Below are 12900 nucleotides of genomic sequence, written 5' to 3' on the forward strand. Positions count from 1 at the left end.
CTTGTCTCCTGTTTTTAAAGTTTAAAAAATTTGACTTTTTATCTTGGAAAAAAAAGTTGATTCAGCATCTAGGTTTTAAAATAATTTCATTTCCATTCCTACCTATCTTTATCTGATTAACATTTTCAAAGTGCCTCATTGTTTTTTGGAACTTGTTTAGTCATTTGGGGTTTTTTGCTAAATTCTTCATGACCCATTTTGGGGTTTTCCTGGCAAAGATACTGGACTGGTTTGCCATTTGCTTCTCCAGCTCATTTTACAAAGGCAGAAACTGAGGTAAACAGGGTTAAGTGACTTGCCCAGGGTTACATAGCTAGTGTCTGAGGTCACATTTGAACCCCAGCCCAGGTACTCTACCTGCTGTGTCACCCTACTTAGTTTTCAGAAGTACCTCTTGCCTATTACCTTTTCAATCAAACTTTTTATAAACAAGAATCTTTACATATGCTCAAGTTTCTGCTTTGTTATGAGCCAATTTGACATAATGGAATAAAAACTGGACTAGAAGTTGGAAGTAGAAAGACTCTTTCCAAGTGTGCTCACATGTAATCTAACTCATCAATTATTAGAATTATTAGAATCAAAAATTAGAAAAATTAGAAGAATTTATACTGAGATAACAAAAATATCCATTGTTCCTAAAAAATTTCACTGAAATAACAATTTTTAAATTGTACATATATTTCTAGAACAGGTAACTATAACTGTTTCCTCTTGGCAGGACAAAGGTACAAGGCATTCCCTCCTGGTTTCCAAAAATTCTTGAAACTTAAAGAGTTTGGAGAAGTCTCCAATTGCAATGATGCCACTCTAAGTGAGTTCATAATGAAGCCAACAGCTGAGTAATTGTAATGTCCAATCTTAACTGAAGAGAAGAGTAAATAATCCTACTTCCATTCAGAATTCAAGCAGGAAACCGAAGGACAATAATGCTGGACACTATCAGAAAAGGCATATTCTCTGTTGGTTTTGCTAAATTATTTTTTCTTTGTTTACAAGAGAAGTTCATTGCACAGGAGAAGAATATAGCTGAAAATAACTGAGATGAAGAACAAGAGTCCAATAATAAATTGTTAATTGTTTGATCAGAGTATTCAAGAGCCTGAGGAAGACACAAGAAGTAAAGAACAGAAGGGTCCAGAGTAATTGCACTGGTTCTGTAGATAGTGGCTGGCATTCTGGTAATCAACATTAAATGCCCTAATATTTCATTCTTTGACAGACATAGTATGATTTTAAAATTATAGACCTAAGATCTATCCTTCCTCTCATTAAATCTTGGATCTTCCTTCTACAAATAGAGATTCAAGAATTCATGGTCTCATTGCTACAGATATTTCTTCTACCAAACCTTCCACAATTTAGAAGTTTTAAAGCCTTTTCTGAAAATCATCAACCTCTGACAGTCTGGTGAAACCTATGCAATCCTTCTCATGATAACGTTTTAAGTGCATTAAGTAAAATACATAAGATGACAAAGAAAATCAGTTATATTGAAATACATAACTTTTCCCCATCCAAGTTCATAGACCCCAGAAAATCTATTCACAGGAGTCCATAGACCCCAGCTTAAGAACCCCTGATTTAGAAGATCTTTGTGGGTTGCTATAGTAAAAAATATATACATAATAATTCTGAAGCTAATCTGGTACCATGTTTCTCTGAATTTAGTTAGGCAGGTTCTTAGATAATAGTAAAGTGACTGTATTGGAAGTCTTTCCAGCTTGACAAGATTTGGATTCTTTTCTCCCTTTATATCATTTTTTCAAAGGTTGGTCCAGGAACCACTGAGATCCTTTCAGGTAGCCCCCAAAATGAAAAAGATTGTCATAATACTACTAAGATGTTTTAATTTTCTTATACAGAAAAGAGCAATAAAAGTAGCCTTCATAAACAATAGCTCTTTGGAGTCCTCAATATTTTAACAGTGTAGAGGTCAAAAGGTTTGAGAAACACTGCTCTATGCTATCTCACTTGGTGATCTCTCATTAACTTCCATGGTTTCAATTATTATCTCTATGCTGGTGATTCTCAAATCTACCTCCTGAGTCCCTATCCTCTCTCCTCCAATCTCACATCTCCAACTCCCTACTGAACATCTCAAACTGGATGTCCCAGAAATATCTTAAACTCAACCTGTACAAAATTAAACTCATTATCTTTTCCCCAAAACCCTCCCCTCTTCAGAACTTCCCTATTATGGTCAAAGGGCACTGCCAACTAAAAGTCCCCCAACCTCAAAACCTAGGCATCATCCTCAACTTCTCTTTCAGTCTACATAGCCGGTCAGTTGCCAAACCCTATCCATTCTACCTTCAAAATGTTTCTTATTGAAACTCCCGTCTCTCCATTCACACAGCTGCCTCCCATCAACTCCAGCCTACCCTACTGCAATAGCCTGCTAGTTGAGTCTAGCAGACTCAAAATGAGCTCAGGTCTCTTCCCACTCCCATTCAGCTGCCCTAATACACAAGTATAGTCATATCATTTCCCCCCACCCCATACTCAATAAATTCCAGGGGTTCCCTATTACCTGGAGGATCAAATACCAAACCATCCATTTTGCTTTTAAAGCTCTTCACAATCTGACCTCTTCTTTTCTTTCCTTTCCTGTCTTTACACTTACTCCCTTCCTCTATGATCCAACAACACCAGCCTCCTTACCATTTCACACATGAAGACAGTCTATCTCTCAACTGAAACCTTTCCCCATGTGTGGAATTCTCTTCCTCCTGGTTTCCCTATCTCTGAGTCTCAACTAAAACCTCACCTTCTACAAGAAGCCCTTTCCAGTCCTCCTCAATACCATCCCCTCTAAGATTATATCTTGTTAAAACTGTATATAGTTTATATGTACATAGTCGGTTGCATGTTATCTTTCCCACTAGATTGTTAACTATTTTGAGGGCAGGAACATTTTTCCCCTTTTTCTTAGCCCCAGTACTTAGCACAGTGCCTAGCACATAACAGAGGCTTAAAAATACTTGTTAATTGTTGAATAGTTGACTGAAATAGCCTTCAAGAATTCTAGGGCAACACCACATTATAGTGAAATACTACAGGTCACCAGTTCAATCTTCATTTTATAAGAAGAGGAAATAAAGAACTAGAAAGCTTAAATGACTTGTGGAAGGTCACATAGGAAAAAAGAGCGTAAATTTCAAACCTACATCCTGACTCCAAATCCAGAGCTCTTTTCATTATACAACAGGAAAGGTAAGAGATACCTGCATTCTCAGACCACAGATAAAAAAATGACCTGGCCATCTGCCACAAAGGAAGCATCACAGAACACAACTGTAGCAGTTACCTGGCTCAAAGGGCTTTGAAATTGAGCATAATCATTATGCAGGCAACCCTGTAATATAACTAGTTTAATGATGAATAATTATTCTTCCTGAGGAGAGGTTCCCTACATTATATGACTGAATAGTAAAAACTACATTTTAAAAATTCCTCTTCCCATTGCTGAACCAACTAGGTCTTGGGAGCTCCACTGGGAGAGAAACATTAATAACTGGACCATAGGGAAAGTGTTCAGTTTGAAAGCAATGAAAAACTCACCATTGTACTTGATGAATGGAAATAAGTAAATGAGTATAAAAGTAAAAGAGGCAGACTGAAACTAAGTCAAGAGCCTAACAGCAGAAACAATTGGGGACCACTATAACAGCACACTCAAATAGCAATAGGCTATTTCTAAGGCTTCTCTCATAGGTACTAGGAAACTCATAAGGCATTAAGTACCTCAGCGCAGCCAATGACGGAAAAAAGAAAATATACACTCTGCTAAACAGAATGGATTAAAAACTAACACTTATAGTTGCTCTCTGGGTCAAATACAGTTCACGATCCCCTGGAGATGCAAAAGCCTATAGTACATGCAATGATAACACCCCCACACATTGAATCCACTTCTGCACAGAGGGTAAAGGTCAAAGGAATCAGCTGTCTTCTTTCACACATACACAGATTTTTAGCTGCTAGATAGTCTAGTGCCTAGACATCAGTTATTTTCTCTTTAACAAAAGAGTCTCACCACTGACCTTAAAATCAGCCAATTATTTCACCATAAAATTGCCCCCAACTTTAACCCTGATTTACCATCAGTTTTAAATTTCCAAAACTTAATAACTAGAAATAAAAATGATGTAAAGAGCAACTGTTTAAGTACCAAGAAAGACAGAAGATCTGCTTCTGTTATCCTGGCATTCTCTCATTTCTATTCACTTATAATACAAATCTCTAACACACAAGATGTTGTGTACACAATAATGAACTCTAACCTTCCACCTCCTGATTTACTCATATATTAAAAACATTTGGGATAAGCCTTTCTGCTATCTAAATTTCAAAACTACTATATAAGGCTCCAAGCTATACTTCTCAGTCCTACAGAACTACTAAAGACTCATCTAAGTAGGATTTTTCAAAACTCAGCTTGTACAGTTTATATAAATGTTGCCTCTTTAATAGTTTACCTTATGTTTTCCTTAATTTAATCTTTAATTTTTTTAATCTTTCTAATTCTCTTAAAAAACTTTCTAATCCTCTTAAATTTCAATTACAGCCTTCCCTCTAAATTATTTCTGCTACCTATACTATACCAGTTATATCTAAGCAGTGAAATAAGCCAATTTATGTATTTATGATTCATGAAATCATAAAAATTCTCTAGTTCATAGTTTATCCTATGCTTTTCATTGGAAGAAGTCTCATTTAAATTATTATCTTTATTAGCATGTGTGTGATATCATGGCATATTAGAAAGTGTAGTGAACTGCAAATTAGGACACCTAAGTGGTTCTAGGCCTGACTCCAACATTAACCAGCTGTATGACTTTGGCCAAGTCACATAACCTCTCTAAGTTGTAGTTATTTCAGATGTAAAAATGATGAAATTAAACTGTATAATCCCTAAAATCTCTTCCTGATCTAAAATTCTGTACTTTTAAGAAATCCAGGCCAGTACTTTTTCAAAAAGTGAATTTATAATTTATATGGCTAACATTTCAGATACAATATATACAGTCACAATCTTCCAGGCATTTTTAAAAATTCTCTATTGAAGACAAAATAGCTTATTCTAATCATTAGAAAAGCATTTAATATGATTCACTCCAAAGTCCTATCTAATGCATGGCATATCACCCCTCAATATATCAGAAATTCAGTACTTTATACCATGCCTGACTCAATAGTATTATATTATTAATAGATTCACCTGTTCTCTAATGAAGTTGAAAATAATTCTTTGGATTTAAATTTCCAAAATTATGTACAGTGGTGATGAAAACCATATGTTGGAAGCTATGACTTTTCTGTCAAAGGAGAAAGCCAGAAGGAACAGCCTTAATTTTCCTGGGAACCAGCTGCAACAGAATGAATCCTAATCCTGCTCCAGCTGGGACAACGGCGGCAGAAGGGTGAAGTCGCTCCTAGTCTAATTATGATACTTCATCTGCTACAAATCCTTTGTGCAATGACTCCACCCAAGACCAGCCAACATATAAACAACTTTATGAGAATGGAACTCCTAGTCTTTATATTTCTCAAGTATTCATTCCTAAAGATTTTAAAATACAACATAATGTTATCATCCCATTTTACAAAAATCATCTATTTGGTCACAAAATAAATGCAATGTCAATTTTCAGTCTGGTAAATTTAACATAGTTTGCGTTCTATCAGTCTAATAATAACAAAGTGAGTTTATGGTTTCTGGAAATCTGAAATATATAAAGGGAAAAAAATTCAAAAGATACCAAGAATACTCTCAAAAATTCAAGTAGAATAAAGATTGAAAGAATACTTTTTTTTTATCTATATCTGTGATTTTTTTTCTTTCCAATAAGAGAAATGAGAAAATAAACTGGCTTCCATATCTGAAGTCATGAAGAATTTTTGGTAGATCAAATGAAAATCAGATGGCAAGCCTGGTGAAAAATTCAATAAATGCTGCCTTTCTTTTCTATTCGTTTTTCATGAAATTTTGTCATAAATATGTTAAGACTGATGTTTACTTATATTCCTTTAACTAATATGGGAGGAAAGTTTCCTGCATTTCCTCTATATTGTTCATTTTGGAGGAAGCAGAAGGAGAGAAAGGAAAGGAATGAGTAAGCTAGAATGAGTGGCTAGTTTTATTGGTATGATGGTTCCAGCAGTGCATTCATTATATTAGCACATGATACTTGCAGAATAGTACGAATACAAGAAATGCCTGGGTAATGAGTATAAATCCTCACCTTGAGCATATCATGAGAGGCATCATGACATAGTAGATCAGGAACTGGACTTGGGAGTCAGGAAGACCTGAATTCAAATCCTGCCTCAGACATTTACTATAACACTGGACAATTCACTTAACCTTTGTGCCTCAAGTTTCTTCATCAGTAAAATAAAGGGGATGGATTTGATGGTCCCTTCAAGCTCCAAATCAATACTCATGATTCTGCAAAATTGTCGCCAGGGTGAAAAAAGGATGGCTGGGTATGTATGTGTATTGGAGATATAAATAAATGTACATAGACAATGTTTAAATATGTAACTAGAACAGTGGAAATTCATGATAGACCGCAGACTTCTCTGAGAAATAGAAAGATAAAGTCTCAACTACTTGCAAGGCTGTTACAAGGGATCATGATCATACTTAAGGAAAAAGTAATTTAAATCTTCATAGACAAAACATCTCCAATAGATGAAAAAAATTTATAACTTTAGGCTATAAAAGGATAGTTATGCAAAGAAATTCAAACTCTTATTTATTCAATTCTATTTCATCCACTTTGAGGATTATTAGCAACAATTTTTTTTTTTAAGAAGGCCAACTTCTCCCCCAGGATAATCTTCAGGCATTCCCCCAATCACAAAACAAAGAGAATGTAAAACATTTAATTTAATACTGATAAAATATAATCCCGAGGATAAAACAACTGGAAAACCAAAATCACTCCAAAGCCTAAATTAACCATGTCACTATTTCCCTGTTGTGGATAACCCAAGACTGATGATATATAATTAAGGAACGTTTCCTATATGTAATTTCTGTGCATACTCTGATAGAGCTTTCTTCATTTTCATCATAACTATTTAGTGGTCCCAAAGCATAAAAATTAAAATCTGTAATTTGAAAAAGTAGTATATTTCAATTTATTTCTACTATACAGCATATTTGCTCTTCTGAGCAATTTTTGACACAGTATAAAAACATGTCTCTTCACTTGGTAACTACTATGTCATTTCATATAATTTGTTGACTATTCTGAACATATTTGATAAAACAAGAATTCGACATAACACCAAACAATCATTTTGCCAAGATGCCAGCCAGAGAAAAACACACATCTCTCAATCCAAAAACAACAGCTACTAGTTTCTTCTACTAGTTATAATGATAAAATCAGGGAAAAAAACATATTAACATACTTTTGTATATTATTTTACATAAGATATACTTTTGTAATGGGTCACAAGAAACAAGTTTACTATAAAGACAATAATAAAACAGCCTTCTTTTAAAAACAACAAAAACTATCAGTTTTTTTTTTCAGGATTCACAATCCTTGATTATTATTCTTAATTATTAAGATGTTAAAGGTCAAATTCCACTGCAATAAACATGACTGTATTGAAATCTGGAGCCTAAATCTCATTCAGTAGCCAACTTATTATTTCAAGGAACAGTCAATATAACAAAATTATAGCCCTTGGACAGTCTAATGAAGTCATTTTATTGGTGTATGAATTGTACTTGATGGCCATGAATTACTTTTGCTTTGAGTTAGCCAAATAGAAAACTAATCCAATCAACACTTTAATTCAGACATCTCTACCCCCATTTTCTTTTCGAGTTGAAAAAATTAGTCAAAATAAAACTTTATTCCAAAGAATTCATCCAAAAACTAACTTTACAATATGCCACAGGGTTAAGATTATGGGTCTTAAAAGTTAGGAAGATATGAGTTCAAGTCCAGGATCTGATACTAACTGACTTGGCAATAACCTGTACTGTGTGTGCCTCAGTATCTGGATCTATAAAATGGATATAATAGGAGGAGTAGACACATGGTTGTTATAAGCATAGTACTTTGTGTATATTCTATAGAAATGTGAGGAATATAGAAATAATCCACAATTTGATATGCTTTAAAAGAGTCCAAGCCTTCTGGATTAAATAAAATGCATAAATACTCATTAAGTTTATTGCATTTCAAAAGTCACTACATGTGATAGGATACTACTGCATCATAAACAATGAGCAGGTTACTTAAAAAAAAAATTAGGAAGACCTACATGAAATAATGAAGAGTGAAATGAGCAGAAACAAGAGAACATTATATAAAGCTATTGAATAACTTGTTATTGTCCACTTCAAAAGAATGAACTGATAAATAGAAACACAAAAGACATAATTTATAAAGAGATATATCCCTATATGTTTCTTTATCTTTTTGTCAAGTGATACATTCTATGGTATGGGGAAGGGAGGGAGGGACTGAGATACCTGGGAATAAATTCTACTTTTTTTAAAAAGTCACAATTTCATGATGGAGATGCCACTTAATCATCATTTACTCCTTTTTTATATAGGACATGGGAGAATGGGATAAAGGAAAGACAAATTTTAAATCAAGTCCACTCAGAATGGGTGCACTAGTTCTTGCTTAATCTCTACTACCTAAGGAAGGCTGAAGCTAAGTATATTGCTTGAATTCCAGGTTGTGGGCTGCAGTAGGACTAAAGCCCTCATTTAGATGGGTGTCCTCACTAAAACATCACTAATCATGGTGAACCAAACCAGATCTAAAAAATCCAAGCAGATTAAATAGCTTTCCAACCTACTGGCATTAGGATACCTACACCTGAACTTCCAGTCCAGTGACTCCCTATCTAGAGATAGGGGACCTCAGTCTCCTTCCTGAAGAAAATCAAATCTATTCATAATAAGTTACATAAATAAGGCAACTAACAAAATTTTAAAAATTGACTTTCATGATCAAAAGGAATAATCGAACAAAGATAGACAATTGTTCATTCCTCAGTAGTACAAAGAGTTCTATTAATTTTTTTCCCTCATTAATGAAGGAGAAAAAAGTATTCTACCTAATATTGTGTTCAAGTAGAACTGTGGAAAGACTTTATTTTACAACTCAAATCACAAAATCTGTCAACCTTTTAATTTTCTCACCTTTGAACTACAGCAAAGATGCATTCTTACTGCTATACTATATAGACTACCATGCAAATATATTTAGTTTTTAAATATTTTAAAACTTCAGGTATATTTGTATTCAAGGAAATTTCTTAAAACCAACCAACAAAATAGACAATAAAAGATTAGTCTCAAGACTAAAGAATTTGGCTGGTTTGGGAGCAGCTAGGTGGCTCAGTGGCCTAAAGATGGGAGGTCCTGGGTTCAAATGTGGCTTCAGACACTTTCTAGCTGTATGACCCTAGGCAAATCACTTACCCTCCATTGCCTAGTCCTTACCCTTCCTTCTGCCTTATATACAGTACCAATTCTAAGACAGAAAGTAAGGGCTTTACTTTTATTTTTTAATTGGCTGGATTAAGTGGAGAATGGTGAAAAAATACTAACACACAAGGTAATCAACTGCCTGTAAGAAAATGAGGCCAAATAAATGCATGTAGTATTTGTATTTATATCCATTTCAAGACATGTTTTAAATTTCTAAAACAAATTCCTGTTAATGAGGCCAAGAAGCATGTAGGATCACAGGATTTTAGTAATAGAAAGATCTTGGAGATGATTTAGTCCAACCTATCATTTTAAAGTTAAGGGAAATAAAACCCAGAAAAGTATAAAGGTAGCAAAGTGAAGCAGTGGAGCATCCACTAAAGCACTGAAAATAGATAGGAGAACTTGAGTTAAAAGTCTACACTAACTTGATGGGCAAGTTATTTAGCTCCTCTAAGTCTCACTTTCCTAATCAAGGTAAAAATACTTATAAATTACTTCTCAGAATGATTGGGAAATACTTGCAAAACTTAAAGTAATATTAAAAAAAACAGAGTTGCTAAAGGTAACACAGGTAAGGAAGGAGTAGAACCCAGGTCTTCTGACTTCACATCCAATACTCTTTCCAGTACATCACAAGCTTATTTAAAATTGCACTCTCAGCCACTTCCAGACACATTCAGCAATCTTATCTATAAAGTGAACTGGTTTTCTAAAACTACAAAAGACAAGCAAAATTTCAATTATTATTGTTACGTATATACATTACATACTCATCTTTTAGGAGAGTGTAACTTTTTAATAATAAAAGATGAACTTATTCAAGAAAAAGAGAACTAAAATCATTCTAGAGGTTAAACAACCTAGGTTCTCCAAGACACTAGAAAAAAATAAAATCCAAATCATGCTTTTGAATCCCCCAAATACAATTATTATAAGAATTAATGTGCAGAAAATGATCTTCAATGGAAGATATGCAAATATAAAATCTCATGAAGACTAAATAAAACCCTAATTTTGTAAATTAATATAGAAAAAGGAAAAGAAGGTACAAATGGCTTATTAATAATGAATGCCAAAGGAATGTATTTCTCAATTTACAATTTTATTTATATATAAATAATTTCACAGGTACATATCCTGTGGTAAACAGTATACAGAATAGCTATTAACTTATCATGTATCAAAGTATATCTAATACATAATACACTCTTTAATTGTCAAAGCTTGTCCTTACTATTTATGAATATAGTCTGAAAGTGACTTAAAATATGAAATTTTTCTGTATAATGACTTTTCAGGAAGAAAAAAGTCATTCTCTTGCCCCAAAATCTAGCATTAAATTATACTGTTTCTCTAAGTTAATATAATACTTTCAAATTATTAGCAGAACTCTTAGAATATCAGTGTTATATGGCATAGAAAAATTTAAAGGGTCTACTCAAGTTATTGTAGTCCTAGGAGGAAGATTTACATGGTTCTTGCATTTAACTTTATTCTCCTATTGTTTTATCTAGTTAATAGAAAGTAAGCTAACCATTCCCCATTTATGCTTTTCTTTTTCCCTACTACAAAATAATTAAGTTGATTTTCTTTTAGATTCTTAAGAGAGTCCCAAACAACAGTTGTCTGACTTCTTCAAGAGGAAGATAGGAAGAAAATAGCTACAATAATAAGCGAAAAGAAAAAAGAATAAAATGAATCTGCTTGGAGAGGGGAAAAGGACACAATTTCTATACTACTTTGCATTATGATTAAAAATAAAACTTTTACTTATCCTTAAGAAAATTTTAATCAAGAAATTCACTATCAAAAATATTAAGAAATCTCAAGTGCTACCTTATAGCAAAGATATCTTTAATCAAAATTTTCTAGACTCTCATACCTATGATTAGTTTTTCAGTGAACTGCATACAGATACAAAATTTACTCAACTTGAAAACTTTTTCATGTCCAAATTTTGTCAATTCAGAATTTAACATTGTGTTAAAGTGATATAAAAAAATGTAACTATTTCTTGCCCAAGTATATGAATGAGTTCTACCAAGTTAAACTTTGCAGGAACTTCTAAGCATTGTCAGAGCTATATCTCACATAGCACTTTAAGATTTATGAAACAATTTCTTAGTAACAATCCAATGAGGTAGATAGAATAAGAATTATCATTTCCATTTTACAGCTGCCTCTGAAAGTTAAGGGAAGTCTGCCTCTGAAAAGTTAAGGGACTTGCCTAAGATTCTTCAGTCAACAAATGGAAGAGCCAGAAATCAAAGCCATGTCCTCTGGGACTCTAAATGCTCTCTCAGCAATACAATGATTTAAGAGAAAGGAGATGGCAAAAAAAAAAAGGCACTCAAACCGTATAAACTTAGTTGATGGAACATTTCCCTTGGGAAGAGCACTCCCGATAATTCAATTTAATACAGAATTATTAAGCGTTTCCCATCATATGGAGGGCACTATAAGTGCTAGGGAAAGATGAAAAATAAAACAGTGACTGCCCTCAACGACTGTACAATCTTCAATAATGAGCTTTTTGGACTATTCACTTCCCTTGGTCCTGCTGGCTCCTAGAACTTGGGACTCACTCGGTATCATAATTTGGAGGCCTTGTCCTCAGCTGATGCATTTCCTTGAGCAAGTTACAAAAACAAATCTGTAAGAACTTTGATTCTATAAATTTCTTGGTGTCTCAGTTTCTTCTTCTGTGAAATAGCTAGAGTAGGGTGCAGTGGATTGAGTAAAGAAAAGTAGTTTCTGGTCTCAGTATGTGTTGGTTAAGAGACCTTGGGTTAGACACAATCCTTCTGGTCTCAGTTTCCTCATCTGTAAAATGAGGAAACTGAATTAGATGATCCATAAAGTCTCTTCCAGCTTTATAAACTTAGGGTCCTAAAGACTAACTCTTGTCCTAATTCATAGGATACACACCACTTTTACTTAATAACTGTAGTTGCTTTTGTTGCTAATATTAACAATAATATATACATATACTGAAAGAGAATGAAAAATTAACATGTTTAAACTAAAAATTACTTCCACATCCAGATCACTCAATAATAATAGTAATAATATTCAAGTGTTGGAGAGTTCCTTTACCTAAATTTTGCCATCTTTCTTCAAATCTGACTATGCTTTTTCTTACAGATGAAAAGTTCTTATTTCAATGAAATAAAAAATCAAATATTTCAATTCTTTGCTCACTCTGAGTTTTTACTACATAGTCAAGTGAGGTATGACTATACTGCTATGAATGAGATACTTGGCATTTTGATTTTTTGACTCAACTAGATTGATTTTTGAGGCTCAGATCAGTAAAATAAGGTAAAAAGAATGGTGCTACTTCAAAGTGTAATGGGGGGAACTGAATCATAAATGGGTCTTAAAAATTCCATCAGGGTTAAATGGAACTATGAAAA

The 12900-nt window shown here is 33.6% G+C and overlaps 1 protein-coding gene across 6 annotated transcripts in view; it reads right to left on the reverse strand.

The window, feature by feature from the left end:
- The window catches only part of KAT6A (lysine acetyltransferase 6A), a 153170-nt gene that overhangs the window by 135413 nt on the left and 4857 nt on the right, over positions 1-12900 (reverse strand). The gene's annotated exons all lie outside the window — the stretch shown is intronic.

This window comes from Monodelphis domestica, chromosome 1 (genome assembly GCF_027887165.1).
Source record: "Monodelphis domestica isolate mMonDom1 chromosome 1, mMonDom1.pri, whole genome shotgun sequence".
NCBI classification, from domain to species: Eukaryota; Metazoa; Chordata; class Mammalia; order Didelphimorphia; family Didelphidae; genus Monodelphis; species Monodelphis domestica.